A 21,719-nucleotide genomic window follows, 5' to 3' on the forward strand; every position below is an offset into this window, starting at 1 on the left:
TTTTACTTCCTTGCACACAGACATATCCCGTCACACCACAGGTGGATAAAGCCACGCCCTTGAACGAATGGTTCGGCGTCAGGTGACGGGAGTGAGAATATTGAACGTTCCTTTTAGAATCGTTGCATCGAAGGTCGGGAGAAAAAAAAATCAGGAATGTCAGAAATTCCTAATTACAGATGGTTGCTAGTCACAGTTACAGGATTATATGGATATTTGAGACTTACAGTATCACAACAAGTATAAGTACTTACAGTATTGTGATAAATGAACCCAACAGAGCACAATATTACTCAGTGTAGCGCAATCAGAACTCATACCACATACAAAAGACAGAGATGTATTTCACAGTCCAGATGCTTCCTGTGACACAAAATAAAAAAGGGGGAACTAATTCCAAGACCTGAATGAAATGCTTAATATTGTTAAGTCCTCTAGAATTTAGTTATAATAAGCTATTGTTATGTTTTCAAGGCACCCCTAGGCCAAATGTTTCTTATTCAGAAAATATATAAAATTATGTACATTGTGTTTATGTGTCACAGTTATCTGGTGAGGGACAGGATTTGCTCCTGTTTGTCTACATATATTATAATTAGCAGCCACCAGCACTGTTTTGCCTGTTACATTGCACATAACTAATATGAATTGATCCTGGTCCACCAACCCAAGGCACCCCTGCAAGTGTCCTGAGGCACCCCAGGGTGCCTAGACACACAGTTTTGGGAACCATGGCTTTATGCCCTGAATTAAATTTGTTCATATGTAATATTAAGTGTAATTACAGATTTTTAAAGATTTAGAGGAAGTTGGAAAAAAATATAGAAAAGAGGAAATATGTATATGTATTAGAACAAAGCACCCGTATAAAATGTTCAACTTTAGGGACAGACCTTATAGTTGATCATCAAATAAACCCAAAAGGTAATGTTTTAGCACAGATAGATATTCAAGGAAAAAGAACATCTTGACTAACCTCGTGGGAAGGTATGAAGACGCAGTACTCCATGTTGATCTTCACACAGGGCAGAAACTACAGTCTCTTAGTAATACAATTATGTGTAATGTCTGTGTGTGAAATAGAAATATCAAATGAACTAAATGAGGAAGTACATTAAAAGGTACTTGGGTGGGCGGACAGACACTCCTACTCCAGAAGAGTAAGCCAACCCCTTAACCTATCAATGATAAATGAACGCCCATACAAAGTTTAATTCCTCACATCATGTGACATCATGTCACAACATGTTGTGTTAACCTATTAGGAGCTGATATTCTGCAATTTATGCAAGCATCAAAGACAGGCATGAAATAAAGGTCAAATAGTATAAAAAAACTATATGCCAGAAATAGAAGTTGCTGTATTTTGTGTTCTTTTAGAAAGTTTTCCTGCAGACTTTGCTGATACCATGCTGCCCGATTTGGAAAGAAAAAAAAAATGAATATTGGATGTCAGCATGCAACTGCAATGTCCACTCACCACAGAACAAACAGCAGCCAGCAGCCATCAGCAAATAAGTCCAAGCCTTCCTGTGGTCTGGTGTCCTTGTGCAGTGCAGATCTCCACAGCAATACACCTGTTCTGTCCAGAAATATGTCACCGGTTCTGGTGAAGTTCAATACAGACTGGTACAAGAGAAGTCATTGAAAGACTGTGAATAAACTGTCCCATTGTGCCTAAAATCGACACACCTTGCTGGATCAGATCCCACCATCAGGGGCCTGGTTTACGGTGAATGATTGGCCAATGCACTCTGCTCTATGCTTATCATCAAAGACTCACAAGAACTGTTAGCAAACAATACTGTTATTAACTGCATGTCACTGGTTCTCCAGGCTTGGAGACCCCTCTACACAGAAGACACCCAGCTTGCGATGATGACCTCCTGTTAAGCACAACAACTCAAGCCAAAATGCCATAAGGAAACAGTGTCCCTACTCAAGTTCCTGAAAGAGCAAGACTGCAGGGCATCGAAAGACAAATTACAGCCCTGCAAACACAAAGTCATATTCTTGGGCCACTGCATTTCTCAAGGCATCAGATACCTGACAGAAGAGAGGAATAAGCTCATACTGCAAGCCAAGGTACCAAAGACTGTTAAACAAATAAGGTCATTCCTATGCCTGGCTGGCTATTGCAGGGACTGGATCCCTCTTGCATCCGTTTATATGCAAACCTTGTACGATGCTACAAAGAAGTCCATGCCCATCAGATGAAGAAATGTCTCAAGCGATTCAGCAACTAAAGGCAGCCATAGCTTCTTCACTGGCTCTAGGCTTTACAGACTATTCAAAATCCTTTTTCCTCTACTGTCATAAGGAAAAGGAACACGCACTGGGAGTCCTTACGCAGCTACAAATATTATCCAAGAAGCACCTGCGGCTGTATTAAAAGACATTGTTCTCAATCATGAACTGACTGTACAAGTACCACATGTGGTAACTGAAATTCTGCAATAAGCCAGAACTAAGCACCTATCAGCAGCCAGACTCAAAAAGTATGAAGTTCCATATTGAGTGCAACCAATGCGACAATAAAGAGATGCATCTTAACCCGCCAACAATTCTCGTGTGAACATCAAATGTTCAAAATGAGGGAGAATATTGGAACAAGCACCTTCTACAAGCACACCTTTATCTACAGCAGCCCAGAGAATGGAAGTAGATTCGGAAGAAGGTGGAGGTGAGAAGCGAATATTCATGTCATAAATTTTTCCCATGATTGACTTGCTTTGATGAAACAAGAGACTCAGACATTCCCATACGTCCGTGACATCCCCATACCCAATGCTCATTATGAACTGTATATTGATGGGTCCAGATATTATGAAGATGGCACACCCTACACTGACTATGATGTCACCACAGAGAGTGAGGTGGTGATTTCTAGAGCCTTACCAGTACAGCTGTCAGCATAAGAAGCAGAACTTGTGGCCCTCACTAAAGCATTGAAACATGCGAAGAACACAACAGCAAAACTTTATACAGATTCCAGATACAGCACGCTGACCTCATAAAAAAAAACTTTTCCAAGCATTGATGAAGTCATACAAAGTAACTATCATAAAGATACAAGCACACACAGGGAGCCAGACCAGAGAAAGCAATCTAGCAGATGCTGAAGCAAAGCAAGCTGCAATGACAAGTCCACAGAAAGAAAGAAGCAGTTACAGTACCAAAGAGCACAGAACTGCAGTATATGCCTGAACTACAAGTCCAAACTGACTACTCCAACATCTGCAAAGCTCAAAAGCTGAAAGTTAAGTTCAACGATGCAGTTTGCTAAAATGTTATTAAGGCCCAAACCTGATAAGGGTCTGAGGCTGTATTTTGTGCCTAGCAGCTACGATAAGTGACAGTAATATGGTTTATGGTAATGATAATGAAGATACCTGATTACGTTTCTGATAAAGCAGAGAAGCCTCAGACATGGGCTGACTCAAATAGTACAGGCCCATTACCAAGTAGCAAAAATTAAAATTAAGAGATTGCTGGGTCTGTTCACTTTCCCCTTTTAATTCAAGATCCATGCATTACCACAGAAAAGGACCTTGGTATGTTTCTGAGTGCTGAAACTCTAAATCAAATGGTCTTTCGGGTCCAAACGGTCCTCCCACATGGGGTAAAAAAAAAAAAAAAAAGAAAAAAAAATTATACCCAACAATAGTGATATACTGTTTAAACGATAATTATTATCAATTAAAAGGAATATTGTCAGAAAATAGCGCATAGGGAGGGACAGTGAAGTCACCATAGGCACTCCGGATCCTCAGTATGAGGTCCAAATTCACTGTCCAAATGTATTATTATTATTATGCATAAGAAAAGACAAATAGGATGGTCTACAAAGAATTGCAGACAAAAATAGCATAGGTGGTTAAACAAAACAGGCCCTGATAAGTTCTCCTTCCCGTTGGATGGAATCCACTGCGCTGGTCCCCTTCTGGCCAACCGGTTTCGATAGACTAGCTATCTTTTTCAAGGCATGGGATCCAAGCGTTGGTTAGGAGTCCCATTAACTACTATAGAGTTGATAAATATTAGCATCACTGGGTATTTTTGTAACTCCTCACTAGCTAATAGACTAGGTAGACATTCTGATAAGCAGAATGACCAAAAAGGATTATTTTTATGTTAATGCCACAGATCAAAATTATTTGTAAATATTCAGATGGTACCGTGCAGCTAAAAAACAGATATGTGTTTGGCTGTACCAAGAGCATGTTATAATTACCAGTCTGATGTAAATTGAAGATACTATAGAGCAGCAGTTCTAAAAAAAAGTGGGTCCCGACTTTCTCAGCATGGGGTCATAACTCCCTATTGCTGCCCATCAGGCTGATTATTTTTCTAATCTCAGTCAGTGATTCAGGGAGTCTGGAACATCTGTTGAATTGTCTGTTATTCTAGACTCCTCCAATCACTCTGTGCCTCCACAAATGCTGCCATGCATGTGCTGTCTGCTGACTACACATGTGATGTTATGACCTTCTGCAGTAACTTGCTGGGGTCCAGTCATTATTTTTATTTCCTGATGGGATCCCAGAGAAAGATAGTTTGAGGAGCCCTGTTATAGAGGAACACAGCTAGAGTCAAGGATTTGAAGAAGCAGATTATTAAAGGGAATTCAGGATGGTTAATTTAGCTTAATCCAGCAACATGGTTCTCAGGAATCAGTAGATGGGTTATAGGAATTCTCATGTTCGCCCTGAAAATTATAGGATTAGGTATATTTGCTTATATTGCCTTCAGAATACTAATGTGTGCTTTTTCTGTCCAATAGCATATATACAGCTTTCTGCATATTCATATCCATAATATATATATATTGGTAATTGTAAAGGATTATTAAATTGATTGTGATATCATTTACAAAATGAGGGAATGATAGAGACCCCCCTGGGGTCTGCATATTCATATGGGTAATAGATAAAGCACATATGAGCTGATAAATTTCACAATAAGTTAAACAATGTGATTTGTAGGCTGATATTTGGCTTTTGCAGCGTTTGCTGAAACATTAGAAGTTACACCCAGGTTTGAGGAAGTACTGTATTTCCAGACAGTGGTCAGTGACCACAGGAGGCAGCTAGAACCAGATTTCTGCCTATGTAAGGCATTAGGTGTTTTCCAGACAAACAGCATTAGGGGGCCGGAATATGGGAGGTCTAGGGTAATCCAGTTTACTGGAAGACCACTCCTTTGTTACAAAATGGAAGTGCACGTCTGCTACGCAAATCATGTTTGAACCAATATTCTGGTTGAAGCCCAACCCCATTGAGGAGGGTCATAATGAATATGTATGAATTTCCTGTAAGACCTACCCCTGAAGGGAGGTCCATGCTTTTGTTACTGTACAAATATGTGTCCGTGCAAATAAACGATAGAATACTTGCAATGATGAACCTGTGTGTTTCTTATTCTTGTGTTCTCCTGATCAGATCAGTAAAGGTAAGGTAAACCAGAGGTGACTGAATATATCGAAGGTAATTATTTCACGCTATTAGTTGATAGTTGACTGTGCACGGTAAATCAATCAGATATTCTCAGTGTCCCTTGTAACAGAGAAACCAGCACCAGTCCAGATAAATTCAATAATCCATTTAATCTTTTCAAAAGACTTCACATCCTCATAGCAAAGAGGTATTAGTAGACACCCAACAGGCTATACATTACATCATACGCCAGAAACACATCGTCATCCTCGACGGCCGTTTCGGTGCTATGCAGCACCTTCATCAAGAGGGGTCGTTCAAAACATGCACAGAGGACAGGCATTAAATAGGGTCTCAGCATTATCACTCATCTGCTGTAATCAGCGCCGCTCACCGTCATGGTTCACCTATTCTCCCGCCTCTCCGCCTCCCGCCGTCATCTCGGAATCGCCGCACCGGAAGTGACGCCAGAAACGGAACCAAAGTGCCGGCCGGAATTCAGGGGAAGGAAGAAAGGTTCCACCAACCCGGAAGGGCGCATCATCAGTGACAGGGTTGCCATGGCGACCTAAAACAACAACATGTGAATATGTTGCGCACACCATGTTAACAATACAAATGCAAAAAATACAATTACAAACACGAAGAGACAAACAACACATAATATATATATATACAGATCCAACAAATGCCGGCACTCCTTGGATAATACAGTCAACTTGCTCCCGGTGCCAGAGATAGTGATAGATAACTTCCAATTTCCCAGAGGAAAATAACGGCACTCAAGAGATTGGTAAACAAAAATAAGGATTGTATTCCAGGTTAACAGGGAACGTTTTGGGGAGTGACCCCCGTCTTCAGCTGTAGGTTGGGGCTGAAGACGGGGGTCACTCCCCGAAACGTTCCCTGTTAACCTGGAATACAATCCTTATTTTTGTTTACCAGTCTCTTGAGTGCCGTTATTTTCCTCTGGGAAATTGGAAGTTATATATATATATATATATATATATATATATATATATATATATGTATCAAATAGTAAAACCAGCGCTGAGTGTAGGAATTGGAAAATCCAGTGAATGTTCCTTTAGCTGAGTAGAAGGAATATATTAGCCAAGACCAAAGTCCTTATGTGTGCGGACTGCAGCAACCTTCAGAAACAAATCCTCAAGGATCCAATGAGGTAGAAATCTGGGCAAAAACAAAGAGGAAGGTGCGCTTCATGGTGCATTAAAAGGGTTTTTAATGAATAACAAGTGTTGGACAAAGGGGAGCAGGGCATTTGCTCGTACCAGAATTAAAACAGGGTGGACTGGATACCACGTGACATGACATATATCAACCAGGCTAGGCAGCTGGGCAATCCTGGTCCCAAAGAACCGAGTACCTCAAAAAGCGCCCCCCGCTGGGTTGCGGGCAGACGCCTGAAGGAGAGCGGGATCGGGCGGAGAGTCCACAGGAGCAGCAAGCCAGTGAATGCGGATAGCCAGGCCCTGACTAGTTTTGTCACTGGGACTTCATCAGAGGGCGTGGCTTCCGCACATACTCACATCCCTTAAAAAGGCCTGGGATGTCAATCATCTGCCACAGCTCACGGGGCGTCGGCCCACATAAAGCTTAATGCTTAATAAAATTGCAGGCAGATGACTTCGGACAAGAAAATTATTATATCTGTCCAAAGATATTGCACAATGAAAAAATGAAGTACTTTAAAAAAGCCGCGAAAATATATGTCACGTCTTACAATTTATATGCCACAAACATACAAAATCTGTTTCTTAAAGGGACAGTACTCCCCAAAAAAACATGAAAAATTTCATAAAATTTTAGTCTTCTTGACATTAAAAAATTAAGTACTTTAAAAAGCTGTGAGATTATATGTCACGTCTTATAATTCATATGCAACAAACATACAAAATCTATTTCTTAAAGGGACAGTACTCCCTAAAAAAACATGAAAAATTTCATAAAATTTCTTGACATTAAAAAAGTAAGTACTTTAAGAAAGCTGTGAGATTATATGTCACATCTTATAATTCATATGCAACAAACATACAAAATCTGCTTCTTAAAGGGACAGTACTCCCCAAAAAAACATGAAAAATTTCATAAAATATAGGTGTTTTAAAAAAACGCGAGAATATATGTCACGTCTTAGAATCTAAATGCAACAAACATACAAGATCTATTTCTTAAAGGGACAGTACTCCCTAAGAATAAAAAAACATGAAAAATGTCAAAAATTATATATTTTAAAAAACACATTAAAAAATGCTAAAACAAGAAAATATATAGTAGACAGTTAAGCTCAATTGATGAAAGGTGTAATCTCGTATCCTTCATTGAGTCCTAACGGACACAATGTTTTTAGTTTAAGGATCCAAAACGTTTCCCTTTTCAACAATGCCTTCTCCCGATCACCTCCCCGCTTCCCTTGCTGGACTATTTCAATCCCCTTAAAGTTTAAGCTGGAAGGGTTGCAGTTATGATTTTTACTAAAATGACGGGACACACTGTGATTGGTTATACCATGCTTAATGTTTCTTATATGTTCAAAGATACGGATTTTTAAACATCTCTTAGTTTTCCCGACATATTTAAGGCCACAGCCACAAGTTAACAAATAGATTACAAACATGGAGTTACAATTTATGAACTCTCTAATTTTAAAATCTGAATCCGCAATAGCGGGACCCTTATGTGCATAAGGGCAAGCTTTACAGCTATTACATGGATAAAAACCTTTGATAGACAAGAATGTTTCAGATACTGGGTTCTCCTTTACCACTTCTAGTTGACTTCTTGCTACCATAGTTTTTACTGTTCTAGATCTCTTATAAACAATTCGAGGAGCTGGCTGAATGTGTCCGGATAAAACCGGGTCTAATTTAAGTACATGCCAGTGCTTTCTAAAGATGGAATTTATCTCCTTTTCTTTGTTATTATATTCAGTAATGAACAGTACTTCGTTATCAAAGGTAGTTTTTGTTGAATCTACTGTCTTTACATTTAAAAGGCTGTTCCTATCACGGTTTTTTGCTTTGTCGAGAGCCCCTTGAACAATCCCTGAAGGATACCCCTTATCTTTAAATCTTTTAATGTACACAGAGGATTGCTCATTGAACTTCTCTATACTAGAACAATTCCTTCTGAGTCTCAAAAATTGTGAAAAGGGGATATTATCCTTCCATGGGCCGTAATGACAGCTGGTATAATCAAGGTAGCTATTAGAGTCTACTGTCTTGAAAAATGTACAAGTTTCAATAACATTACTTTCAGGAAAATTTTCGGTACTTAGTACAATGTCAAGGAACTCAATACGAGATTTATGAAAATTTGATGTAAATCTCAAATTGAACTCATTAGAATTTAATCCCTTTAAAAATTCATTAAAAGAGCATTCATCTCCTCTCCATATAATAATGATATCATCAATGTAGCGCTTAAAAAGCGCTACATTGTCAGTACACTGCACAGTGATGGAAGACGATTCCCATTGGCCCATGTAGATATTAGCCAGACTAGGGGCACAAATCGTCCCCATTGCTGTCCCGCATGTCTGAAGGTACCAGTCGCCCAGAAATTCAAAATAGTTTCGTTTCAATACGAACTGTAAACAATCACAGATAAAATTTATCCTTTCAGGGGTCATTGCTGCATCTTTCTCTAAGCAGCACCTCACCGCCTGAATCCCTTTTTCATGAGGGATACACGTATACAAAGTTTGAACGTCGACCGTGGCAAAACAAAGATCTTTCTCCCAATTAAAATCCTTAACCATCTGCAAGAGGTGTGTGGAGTCTCTAATATATGTTTGAAGAGCTGGTACATATTTTTTAATGAAAGAATCAACATATTCGGAGATGCGGGCTGTAAGCGAGCCGATTCCCGCAACAATAGGGCGACCTGGGGGTGTCGTCCTATTTTTATGCACCTTCGGCAGGTGATAGAAGGTTGCAAAATTGGGAGTAGTGTTGTGAAGGTATCTGTATTCATCCTTATTAATAAGTTTCTCAGACAGGCCCCTTTTAAGCAATACTTCAAGTTCGGCCAGATATGTATCAGTGGGATCTTTTATCAATTTACTGTAGGAATCCATATCGCCAAGCATCCGATATGCCTCATTTATATATTGATCCCTATCCATGATGACCACACCTCCGCCTTTGTCGGCGCTCTTTATAACAATAGACACATCAGAAGCTAAATTTTTCAAAGCCTGTTGTTCTTTCCTACTAAGGTTATTTGTACTATTTTTAAACACCTCAATTTTATCGAGATCTTTTTTAACAAGTTCGGAAAACAAATCAATGTAGGGGCCCCTAGACTCAAGCGGATAAAAATTTGATTTTAATTTAAGACCTGACATTGATTTTACATCATTTACATTAACCCTATCTGGGTCAGCGCTAGGTGGCTTTCGAAGAAAATGTCGTTTTAATGTAAGCTTTCTGGCGAATAAATTAAGGTCAATTAAAAGATCAACTTTATTGGGGCCATTGGTCGGTGCGAAGGAAAGCCCTTTTCGCAATACCGCTAATTCAATATCTGAAAGTTTTCTTTTAGACAGAAATGTAAAGACAGTAGATTCAACAAAAACTACCTTTGATAACGAAGTACTGTTCATTACTGAATATAATAACAAAGAAAAGGAGATAAATTCCATCTTTAGAAAGCACTGGCATGTACTTAAATTAGACCCGGTTTTATCCGGACACATTCAGCCAGCTCCTCGAATTGTTTATAAGAGATCTAGAACAGTAAAAACTATGGTAGCAAGAAGTCAACTAGAAGTGGTAAAGGAGAACCCAGTATCTGAAACATTCTTGTCTATCAAAGGTTTTTATCCATGTAATAGCTGTAAAGCTTGCCCTTATGCACATAAGGGTCCCGCTATTGCGGATTCAGATTTTAAAATTAGAGAGTTCATAAATTGTAACTCCATGTTTGTAATCTATTTGTTAACTTGTGGCTGTGGCCTTAAATATGTCGGGAAAACTAAGAGATGTTTAAAAATCCGTATCTTTGAACATATAAGAAACATTAAGCATGGTATAACCAATCACAGTGTGTCCCGTCATTTTAGTAAAAATCATAACTGCAACCCTTCCAGCTTAAACTTTAAGGGGATTGAAATAGTCCAGCAAGGGAAGCGGGGAGGTGATCGGGAGAAGGCATTGTTGAAAAGGGAAACGTTTTGGATCCTTAAACTAAAAACATTGTGTTCGTTAGGACTCAATGAAGGATACGAGATTACACCTTTCATCAATTGAGCTTAACTGTCTACTATATATTTTCTTGTTTTAGCATTTTTTAATGTGTTTTTTAAAATATATAATTTTTGACATTTTTCATGTTTTTTTATTCTTAGGGAGTACTGTCCCTTTAAGAAATAGATCTTGTATGTTTGTTGCATTTAGATTCTAAGACGTGACATATATTCTCGCGTTTTTTTAAAACACCTATATTTTATGAAATTTTTCATGTTTTTTTGGGGAGTACTGTCCCTTTAAGAAGCAGATTTTGTATGTTTGTTGCATATGAATTATAAGATGTGACATATAATCTCACAGCTTTCTTAAAGTACTTACTTTTTTAATGTCAAGAAATTTTATGAAATTTTTCATGTTTTTTTAGGGAGTACTGTCCCTTTAAGAAATAGATTTTGTATGTTTGTTGCATATGAATTATAAGACGTGACATATAATCTCACAGCTTTTTAAAGTACTTAATTTTTTAATGTCAAGAAGACTAAAATTTTATGAAATTTTTCATGTTTTTTTGGGGAGTACTGTCCCTTTAAGAAACAGATTTTGTATGTTTGTGGCATATAAATTGTAAGACGTGACATATATTTTCGCGGCTTTTTTAAAGTACTTCATTTTTTCATTGTGCAATATCTTTGGACAGATATAATAATTTTCTTGTCCGAAGTCATCTGCCTGCAATTTTATTAAGCATTAAGCTTTATGTGGGCCGACGCCCCGTGAGCTGTGGCAGATGATTGACATCCCAGGCCTTTTTAAGGGATGTGAGTATGTGCGGAAGCCACGCCCTCTGATGAAGTCCCAGTGACGAAACTAGTCAGGGCCTGGCTATCCGCATTCACTGGCTTGCTGCTCCTGTGGACTCTCCGCCCGATCCCGCTCTCCTTCAGGCGTCTGCCCGCAACCCAGCGGGGGGCGCTTTTTGAGGTACTCGGTTCTTTGGGACCAGGATTGCCCAGCTGCCTAGCCTGGTTGATATATGTCATGTCACGTGGTATCCAGTCCACCCTGTTTTAATTCTGGTACGAGCAAATGCCCTGCTCCCCTTTGTCCAACACTTGTTATTCATTAAAAACCCTTTTAATGCACCATGAAGCGCACCTTCCTCTTTGTTTTTGCCCATATATATATATATATATATATATATATATAAATTTAGACCTGCACTCTCACCTTAGACCAGTCGCCTGCTGTGGTGCCATTTAGGAGTACTGCGAATAAGCAGTGCACCAAGTAATACCAAAGGGACTCACCAGTCTGAAGTTCAAAAAGGTAAAAAGAAGAGAAAGAGACTGCACTAAAAATAATAGCAAATTTAATAATGAAACACTAAAAAAATCTGTACTTGTTTCCTAGCAGGGCACCCACTAAGCTATTTGCTTAGTGGGCTATTCTGCGTAGTTAAATCACATCGCACATCACATCGCTTTTTTTGCCTTGCAAAGTGTGCGATGTGATCTCAGTAGTTAATTTAGTTAATTTATTCACTGCACCCTGAGTGAAATCGCATGGCATGAGATGTGAGATGTGATCTCAGTAGTTCATATGGTAAAACACCTAAAACACCACCACTCTCCACGTCACCCTAAAGCGTGGCGGCGTAACGTTTCCTCCAAAGAAATCCAGTGTGTTATTTTTGCAAGCAGGATCTGCCTATGTTTTGGTCCTGTAGGACAAAGAGTACTAGTTGATCTGGTGCGCATAACACAAAAAGCAGCTTAACCACTTAAAAAGGTGACATTCAAAACCACCTGGTGTGAACAATATGCAGAAAGAAGGATTAAATGGTTTGAGCGCTGATGTTGTTCTCATATATTATAGTCAATGTGAATAGGTTCAAAAAATGTCACCAATGGGGTCCAAGATGAATGGGAATCCTTAATTATAGTATGGATCCTCAATTAACCACGTCCTCCCAGCAGTGGGTTGTAATATGAAATGACACAAATGGGAAAATATAGTGCATAACTTTTTAAACAGTGATTTTTAATAAAAGATGTGCACTTACAATTTGAAGAAAAAATACAAGCATGTATTTAAAATAAGTCCTCAAGGCAATGCTGCGGTCCAAAGGTAAAGTCCAAAGTCCTGTGGTTATCTAAGGATCCAGTCTGGTAGGGACTGGATCCTTAGATAACCACAGGGCAGAGTCCTCGGGTGCAATAATTATACAGAACACGCCAAATGCATTTCAAGCCAATGGTCCTTCCTCAGTAGCGTGTTAGATGGTACAAAAGTACTTCCTTATATACGGTGGCTCATAGGAGGCAAGAATATGTATGCACCTATCAGTGCAAACAGATATGGCTGTGCGTTTCAAAGGCACGTCACATGCTGCGCTCCACAACCAGCGCAACTGTGAGCGTGTATTAACTTCCGCCTTTCGGCATGAATAAAATGGCCGTGCGTTCCAACCTCCGCTCATAGTGCGTTCCAAGCTCTCTTATGCGCACGGAGCGTCACATCAGAGGACAGGAAGCATGATTATATTAAGAGCCAAATTCTTGTTCGCACTGTATATAATAAATAATACATAGAAAGCCATATATGATATAATTACAGACATTAATTCATAAATAAATTCCCAACAGTCATTTCATAAAAAAAATATGTGAAGAGATGGTCAGGGAATACCCTAAAATTGATAACAGTATATATAGAAAAATCAATTGGATAAAAATAGTAAAATAGAAACAAATTGTTTTTTTATATAGCAGCAGTAAATATAAAAAAGTAAATTTAAAAGCAATAAATTTAAAAAAACAAGAGATATAGCAGCAGTTTATGACAGAAAATGTTTAAGCTCGAATTCACCATTTAACCCCTCGGGAACAAGGGTGTTTAGACGGTGAATCCATCTCATTTCCGTCTGTGCTAGTCTTTTGTCTAAATCTCTTGTGCGCCATCTAGGGGTGATTAGCTGTATCCCCCAAAAATTTATAAGACAGCATTCATTTGACTGGTGTTCATTTTTAAAATGTTCTGATAAAGTATGGCTCGCCAAACCTTTACGAATATTATAGACATGTTCAGCGAGCCTCACTTTCAATTGACGACTGGTCCTTCCGACATAGAAAAGGTGACATGAACACTCTAACAAATAAATTATATTTTTGGAGTGACAAGTTATAAACTCATTTATTTTATACTTTTTGTTTTTAACTTCAAAGTCAGTCATTTTCCGATGTGGGGTTTTGACTGTTCTGCACATCAGGCATTCCCCACAGCGGTGGAACCCTTTAGTTCTTATGCTTTGTCTAGGGCCAATGTCAATAGTACTTCTCACTAGATGGCTTTTCAACGATGGTGCTTTTCTATAAATAAAAATGGGTTTATCTGGAATAATATGCCCTAAAATGGGGTCTTGTTTGATAAGGTGCCAGTTTCTTTTAAAAACAGTCTCAATTTTGGAGTGAAGGTGGTTAAACTGTGAGATAAAGGCCCATTGAAATTTATTATCTTTATCTTCAATTGGCATTTTCTCTTTTAGGAGATCACTCCTTTCTAAATTATGAATTTTATTCTTAGCTGTATTTAAGACATCTGTAGAATATCCTTTTGCTGCCAGTCTTTCAGACACTTCCTCTATTTGTTCATGGCAAACTTCCAGATTCGAACAATTTCTTTTGATCCGGGTGAAATGGCCAAACGGAATACCCTTAAGCCAATTGGTATGATGTTGGCCTGTCGTATCTATGTAACCATTTGAATCTGTGGGTTTCCTGAAAGTTTTGGTGTTCACCCTACCATTGGCAATATAAATGGTTAAATCCAAAAATGATATTTCTACTAGACTTGTGTTAAAAGTCAAATTGATGGAGAAATCATTCGAATTAAGATCATCACAAAAAGTTAAAAGATTCTCCTGACCATCTCTCCATACAAAGAAAATATCATCAATAAAACGCTGCCAGAGCACCAGACCCGCCCCCAGAACGCCACCCTGCCAAATCCTAAGATGTTCCCAGTAGGACATGAACAGGTTAGCGTAGCTGGGGGCAAATCTGGTGCCCATAGCAGTCCCAACGCACTGTAGATAAAAACTACCGTCATGATAAAAGTAATTATTTGACAAGATAAAATCAATACTTTCTAAAATGAAACTTTTTAGATCTGTATTCAATGAGGACATATCGAGAAAGAAGGAGACAGCTTGTAAGCCAAGGTCTTTACGAATGATGGTATAAAGGGTGCTTACATCTGCACTACAGAGAATGTCTCCTTCATGCCACTCATAATTATTTAGGTTTCGAAGCAGATTACCAGTATCTTTCAGATAAGCTTTTGTTGTTGACACAATAGGTTGTAAAAAATAGTCTACATAAGCAGAAAGATTACTGGTGAGGCTATTACAGCCAGAAACAATAGGCCTTCCCGGGGGTTTATTAGCATCTTTATGAACCTTGGGAATGATATACAGAGATGGTACTGAAGGTTCTTTTAGGTTTAAGAATTCAAATTCTTTTTTGGAAATAATATTTTTCGTAAGGGCCTGGGTGGTCAGATCCAATAGCGCTTTGCTGATGCGCATGGTTGGATCGCTTTTCAGCTTTTTATATGTGTTATCTTGGGTTAATTGCCTATTGATCTCTTCTACATATAGTTCTTTTTTCATAATAACAACACCACCACCCTTGTCTGCAGGTTTAATGACTACAGACTTGTCCTCTCTGAGGACTTCCAGGGCTTCAAATTCTTTTTTTGTGAGATTGCACTTTTTCCTGTGTTTTGAATTTCCTTTGTTTAAAATTTTGTTGATTTCATCCAAAACAACCTTATTAAAACAGTCTAAAAAACTACCCCTACAGTGTGTTGGGTAAAAAGTGGAAACAGGTTTAAAAGGTGTCAGAGAATTAGACGGTAATAAAGTGTCAACAGTATCTCTCGATTCGAAAAAACGTTTGATTGTGAGTTTCCGAATAAATTTCTGGATATCAAGGAATAGGTCAAAGCTATTGGGTTTGAAGGTGGGAGCAAACTTTAAACCTTTTTGAAGGATTTTAATTTCTGTCGCTGTTAAATCGCGACCAGATTTTTTATCAAGGCAGCCACAGAGTCACTAGTAACAACTTAATCCAGTGTAGGGGGGGGACAAGGACCTTCTTGTCCCCCCTCCTACACTGTTTATTTTATTTATATATATATAAGGCGTGGCTTGTGATAAGGCGTGGCTTGTGATACCCGCTTCTCTCCTGGTCCCGGCTTCTCCTCACGCTGACATCCCTGGCTCCGGTTTCCATTGTACCTTCGGCACAACCCAGCGTCCTCGGCAGCCCTGGTTCCAGATCTCCTGGTATTCACCGTGCAGCTGTTTGCCCCGGGTATTTAGATTTCTCCATGTGGTAACCAGCCCACAGTGCACTTGGTACGAGCAAATGTCTTTTAAATTGTCTGGAGAATCAGTGTGTGTTTCCCCAATAAATCTTGTTTTATCTGCACCATGGAGCGCACCTTTCTTCTCTGTTTTTTTAGATTGTTACTAGAGATGTGCGGTCCGGATTCTGAAGAATACGAACCGCTACGAACTTGGGGATCCGAGTATTACCGAGGCGAGGCAATTCCCGCTAGACTTGGATCCCAAAGTGAGGCCGAACGGCGCCTTCCCGCCGTCGGATTCTCGCGAGACCTGGATTCCATATAAGGCGCCAAGCCAGTGGTTCGTCGCCATTATCTGGGATCCAGAGACGGGGAAACAGCATGCTCCACTGGTGTGCTCACTGCGTGCTCAGTGCAAAGTCAAACAAGTTTACTTTAAAAAAAAAGTAAAACTGCATTGGGCAGCTCTGAGCGATAGTGGGCAGCTTTAGTGCAGCATTACAGTGAGCAGCTTTGTTGTTTCATAGGCAGCTTTGTTTTAAAGGCACTGGCAGTGGGCAGAGGCACCAGCTTTGTTTCATAGGCAGTGGGCAGAGGCACCAGCTTTGTTGTTTCATAGGCAGTGGGCACCAGCTTTGTTTTAAAGGCACTGGCAGTGGGCAGAGGCACCAGCTTTGTTTCAAAGTCAGTGGGCAGCTTTGTTTCATAGGCAGTGGGCAGAGGCACCAGCTTTGTTGCTTCATAGGCAGTGGGCACCAGCTTTGTTTCATAGGCACTATAGGCAGTGGCCACAAGTTCTAATTTTATTTAAGTTTTAGTAGCACCACCAGCAGTATTGTTTTAAAGTGTATAACTCTACATAACCCAGTGTGTGCAGTGCACTGCATACTGTACATCCACTGTGTGTAGTACAGTATATGCCGATACTGTGACTGCCGTCTATAGCTCCGTACCTCTGTTTATACATTACTGTGACTGCTGGTACCCCATCTGTTTATACGGTACTGTGACTACTGTCCGCAGCTCTGTACCTCATCTGTTTATACGTTACTGTGACTGCTGGTACCCCATCTGTTTATAGGGTACTGTGACTGCTGTCCGCAGCTCCATATCAGTTTATAAGGTACTGCTTTGACCGCAGGCCGTACCCCACTGTTTTTTTTATTAATAAAATTATTAAAAGTTAAAAAAAAGAAAAAAAAATTCTCTGTCCCACGTACTGTGACTGCTCTCCATAGCTCTGTACCCCATCTGTTTATAAGGTACTGTGAGTGCTGTCCGTACCCCATCTGTTTATACGGTACTGTGACTGCTGTCCGCAGGTCCGTACCCGTTTATAAGGTACTGCTGTGACCGCAGGCTGTACCCCACTGTTTTTTTTAAATGAATAAAATTATTAAAAGTTTAAAAAAAGAAAAAAATGTCTCTGTCCTGCGTGCTGTGACTGCTCTCCGTAGCTCCGTACCATCTGTTTATAAGGTACTGTGAGTGCTGTCTGTACCCCATCTGTTTATAAGGTACTGTGACAGCTGTCTGTACCCCATATATTTATACGGTACTGTGGCTGCTGTCCGTACCCCATCTTTTTATACAGTACTGTGGCTGCTGTCTGTACCCCATCTTTTTACACGATAAAGCCAGATAGTGGTCTTATTAGATATTAAAATAATAAAAACAGATACACAGCACAGCACACTCACAGACCAACTCAGCCCTGCACGAAACGCCCACTGCTCCTCGGCTGCACATCGTAAACATGATCAAGCCAGATAGGGGTCTTATTGGGTTTTAAACTGAACATGTACGATTAGGAAGGAAGACTGGTAATAATCCTAGAGTTTAGCAATCAGATTAAATTTATTGTGAAATATTTTTATTATATTTTCTAAGCAAAACAAGTATAAAATCTAAAAAACAAACATGAACATTAATTACAGTGACTTTTTTTAACAGTTATTGGGATACAGAAAGGTTTTTGTCTTAAAACATTAAAGAAAAATAAGTGCTTAAAAACAGTTACATGCTCTTTAAGCTAAAAGCTATACTTACAAATCTCCTAAATTCTAAAACTCTTCAAAATGTACAACACAAAAACATAAACAAAGGAAAATATTTTAATTGTTTTTTGTTATTATGATGTTAGAATGTAGAAGGCCAAAAACTGGGCTGACCATACATGGCTGATGGATCAGACATGGCTATTGGATTAGTGTCATAAGGGAGCTCCTCTCTGCACACTGGGGGTCATATTATAAACTGGCCACATGGGCCTTGTTGTTGTCAAGGAATTAGGCTAGTTATCAGTTGGCAAATTAATGTCACTGTTGTTATTCTGTGTTGCCATCCCCTGAAGAGTGTTGACCAACAGACAGAGACTACCAATCAGATCGGCATAGACACTTCCTGAGCTACAGAGCCTTGCTCTTTGGGGGGAAGCCAGATAGGTGGCAGCGCCTGTTCCATCATATGAAGGTCTTCTCTCTCCACATCATCTATTATAGTTGAAAAGATGTAATCGGGGACATCCATGATCTCCTCTTTCTCTATCCTACTTCTTTTTGGATAGGATGTCCAGGATGGATGAATGGATGGGTGGGTGGGAAGAAGGAGGCCTATCAACAGCTGGGGATGGTCATCATGAAGACCTTTGTGCATTCAGGCCAGATATGATCCATGAATTCCCAGACAGTTTCTGGACAGAATCTGGACAGAATGAATACCATGAATTTCTCAAATAATCCCATTGGGCTGCAAGTTAGTGGGATCCACGTGGTATTCCATCTCCTGACTTTCTTTCATGACCTCTGCACTCCTGTCTCCGGGGCTATCACTCAGCAACAAAAATCTGCATTAGCAGCCGCTGTTTTGTTGGGGCCTAGTTTTTTAAACTGCCATCCTGTCTGCCGCTGCAGTGCCACTCCTAGATGAGCCACTTGCTTGTGCTTCACATTTGTGTCACTTATCATAGTTATCCAGCTACCTCGGTGCAACCTTTTGCCCTAAAAACAATATTATGAGATGTGAGGTGTTCAGAATAGACTGGAAATGAGTGAAAATGAATGTTATTGAGGTTAAAAATAGCGTAGGAGCAAAAAAAAAAATTCTGTGATTTTAGCTGTTTTTATGAGTTTAAAAAAAAAATACAGATCCAAAACCAAAACCAAGACCAAAACCAAAAAGGGCGGTTTTGGCAAAACCGAATACAGATCCAAAACCGGAGGCAGATACAGATCCAAGACCAAAACCAAAACCAAAACCGCAAAAAGTGGCCGCGCACATCTCTAATTGTTACCATCCTGACCCTGGATGCCACCTCACGGAAAGGGAGCTGCAGTCCATATTGTGGGAATTTGGTGACTATTGTGCCTTTTTCTCTGCACATGAGAATATATTTGGCACTATTTGTATTTGGACATTTTGGTCTGGACTATCAATCTAGCGCTGCTCACACTATTTGCATTTATATATATATATATATATATATATATATATATATATAGTAACACGCATCAGGTGGCACTCGGAGGCTGATTCAGTGAATTCAAATGGTGTTTATTTAAAACGACATCTACGTTTCGGGGCTCTTATCCCCTTCGTCAGGATGAAAAACAGTGAAATAAGTGCACAGATAAATAGGAGAACTTACCTTACTTCCTGCAGCTGGATCAGCTCCCTGGACTGCTTCCTGGGTCACTGACCCCTCCTTCCTCTGGAAGGCCGTCCTAAGCCTTCCACCAGTTGCCTTGGTGACGCTGCGGGCTCACAGTCTGTATGGGGTAAATACAAAAACGTGAATGTAATCTCAAAACAACATATTAAAAATATTGAAATAAAAATTGACCTCCATTCTTGTGATTTCACTTTAGTGTGATAAGAAATGGAGTAAAGTGCAGTGAATCAGTGCTGAAATATGACTCCTGTCAGGAGACCAAATCTTTTAAGGGCTGCAGTAGCCGAGTCAGTATTCATTTAAAAACAGAAATTACTATCAAAAGACAATGGAGGGTGTTTTACAGAGGCTGCTATTCTTATGTAACCATGAACACTCTACTCTGTGTTGTTGTGTATTTGCTGACCTGACTGCTGCCGGGCCCTGCATATTTAACCTGGTTGACACTGTGTCGACTATTTTTCTAATCTACCCCTATGATGCGTGGATCCCTTTAAGCTCATCCTATCGGGAACCTCTCTCAGATACTATACCCTCCTCTCAGACTCAGGGTTAGGCTTCTTTTATAAAAAGTTTACCAAACCTAGGTGTTCATTAAGCCCCTTTGGTCGCATTGTGCCCAATCTGAAGATCCAGCGTGACTCCAGTTGGAGCAATGCTTGCCCTCTGTCTCCCTGTCTGAGGTTTTGGGGAACATGATCTATGATCTTGTGTTTCAGGGTAGCCATGCTGTGTTTGGCTTCTAGAAAGTGTCGGGCCACGGGTTGTTCACCCGTGCCCGAACTTAGAGCTGCCCTGATCGCCTGGCGGTGCTGGGCCATTCGTGTCTTAAACTGGCATTCAGTTTTCCCCACGTAATACATGCCACAAGGGCATGTAATTACGTATATAACGAAACGTGAAGAACAGGTGAGGGGCCAATTGATTTTAAAACGTTTACCCGTGTAGGGGTGGCGTATTGTGTCCCCTGTTTCCATGTAATTGCAGGTGGTGCAATTAATGCATTTAAAACACCAATTTTTTCGACTTAAAAAATGAGTGGGTTTTACAGTTTTAAACGCTGATAGATCTGTCTTGACCACCATGTCCCTGATGTTCCTTCCCCTCACGTAGCTTGGCATTAACCATTTTTTGCTCAGGCTTTTTAGTTCGGGGTCTGAGGCCACAATGGGCCACAGTTGTTTGGCTTTTTTGGTGATGCGGTCACTTTTTACATTGTAATTTGTCACCCAGGTAAACGGGGTGTCTTTCTGGTTTTTTGGTTTGGGGGTCAGCAAGTCCTGTCTAGCCATGCCCTTGACTTGCTGACTAGTCCTCGCCAAATCTTGTGGGGGTTACCCCCTCTCCACAAACCTGTCTGTCATAGCAGCCAGTTGCTGATCTCGTTCCTCATGGCTACTGGTGGTGATGCAAGCTCTCATGAACTGGGATTTAGGTAGACCTCTAACTGTTGTCCAGGGGTGAAAACTCTCAAACCGCAACATTGTGTTGCGGTCTGTGGGCTTAGTATACAGGCAGGTCCCTACCCGTTTGTCAGAGATTATGATCTTCATATCTAAAAAGCATTCTCTTCCTTGCTGCTAGCCATGGTCAATTTAATTGGACTGGTTGACACATTGTGTCGACAGATTAGTTCTTCCAACCTCTCAATCGAACCTCGCCAAAACATCAAGACATCATCGATGTATCGATAATAAAGCCATACATGTTGGGCTACCTCCTGGTCGGCAAAGAACAGTGTGCACTCTGTCTCCCACATATAGGTGTTCGCGAAGGTAGGGGCCACCGATGACCCCATCGCACACCCTGTTCTCTGTCACCAGTACCTGCCATCAAATAAAAAATAGTTATGGCTTAGTGTGAACTCCAGCAGCTGGATTGCGAAGTCCACATCGGGGCCTGTATATCTTTTATTTCCCATAATTAACCGCCTCACAGCCTGCACCCCCTCGCCATGGGGAATGCAGGTGTAGAGGCTTGTTACATCGATGGTTATCATGATGACATCTTCTGGTATTGTATCAATCTCTG

General features: G+C 40.1%; 1 protein-coding gene across 1 annotated transcript in view; it reads left to right on the forward strand.

Moving 5' to 3' along the window:
* Positions 1-21,719, forward strand: part of ZUP1 (zinc finger containing ubiquitin peptidase 1) — a 237,305-nt gene that overhangs the window by 103,840 nt on the left and 111,746 nt on the right. The window lies entirely within an intron of this gene.

The sequence above is a fragment of the Crinia signifera genome, chromosome 3 (assembly GCF_055691185.1).
Source record: "Crinia signifera chromosome 3, ASM5569118v1, whole genome shotgun sequence".
In the NCBI taxonomy this organism is placed as follows: domain Eukaryota; kingdom Metazoa; phylum Chordata; class Amphibia; order Anura; family Myobatrachidae; genus Crinia; species Crinia signifera.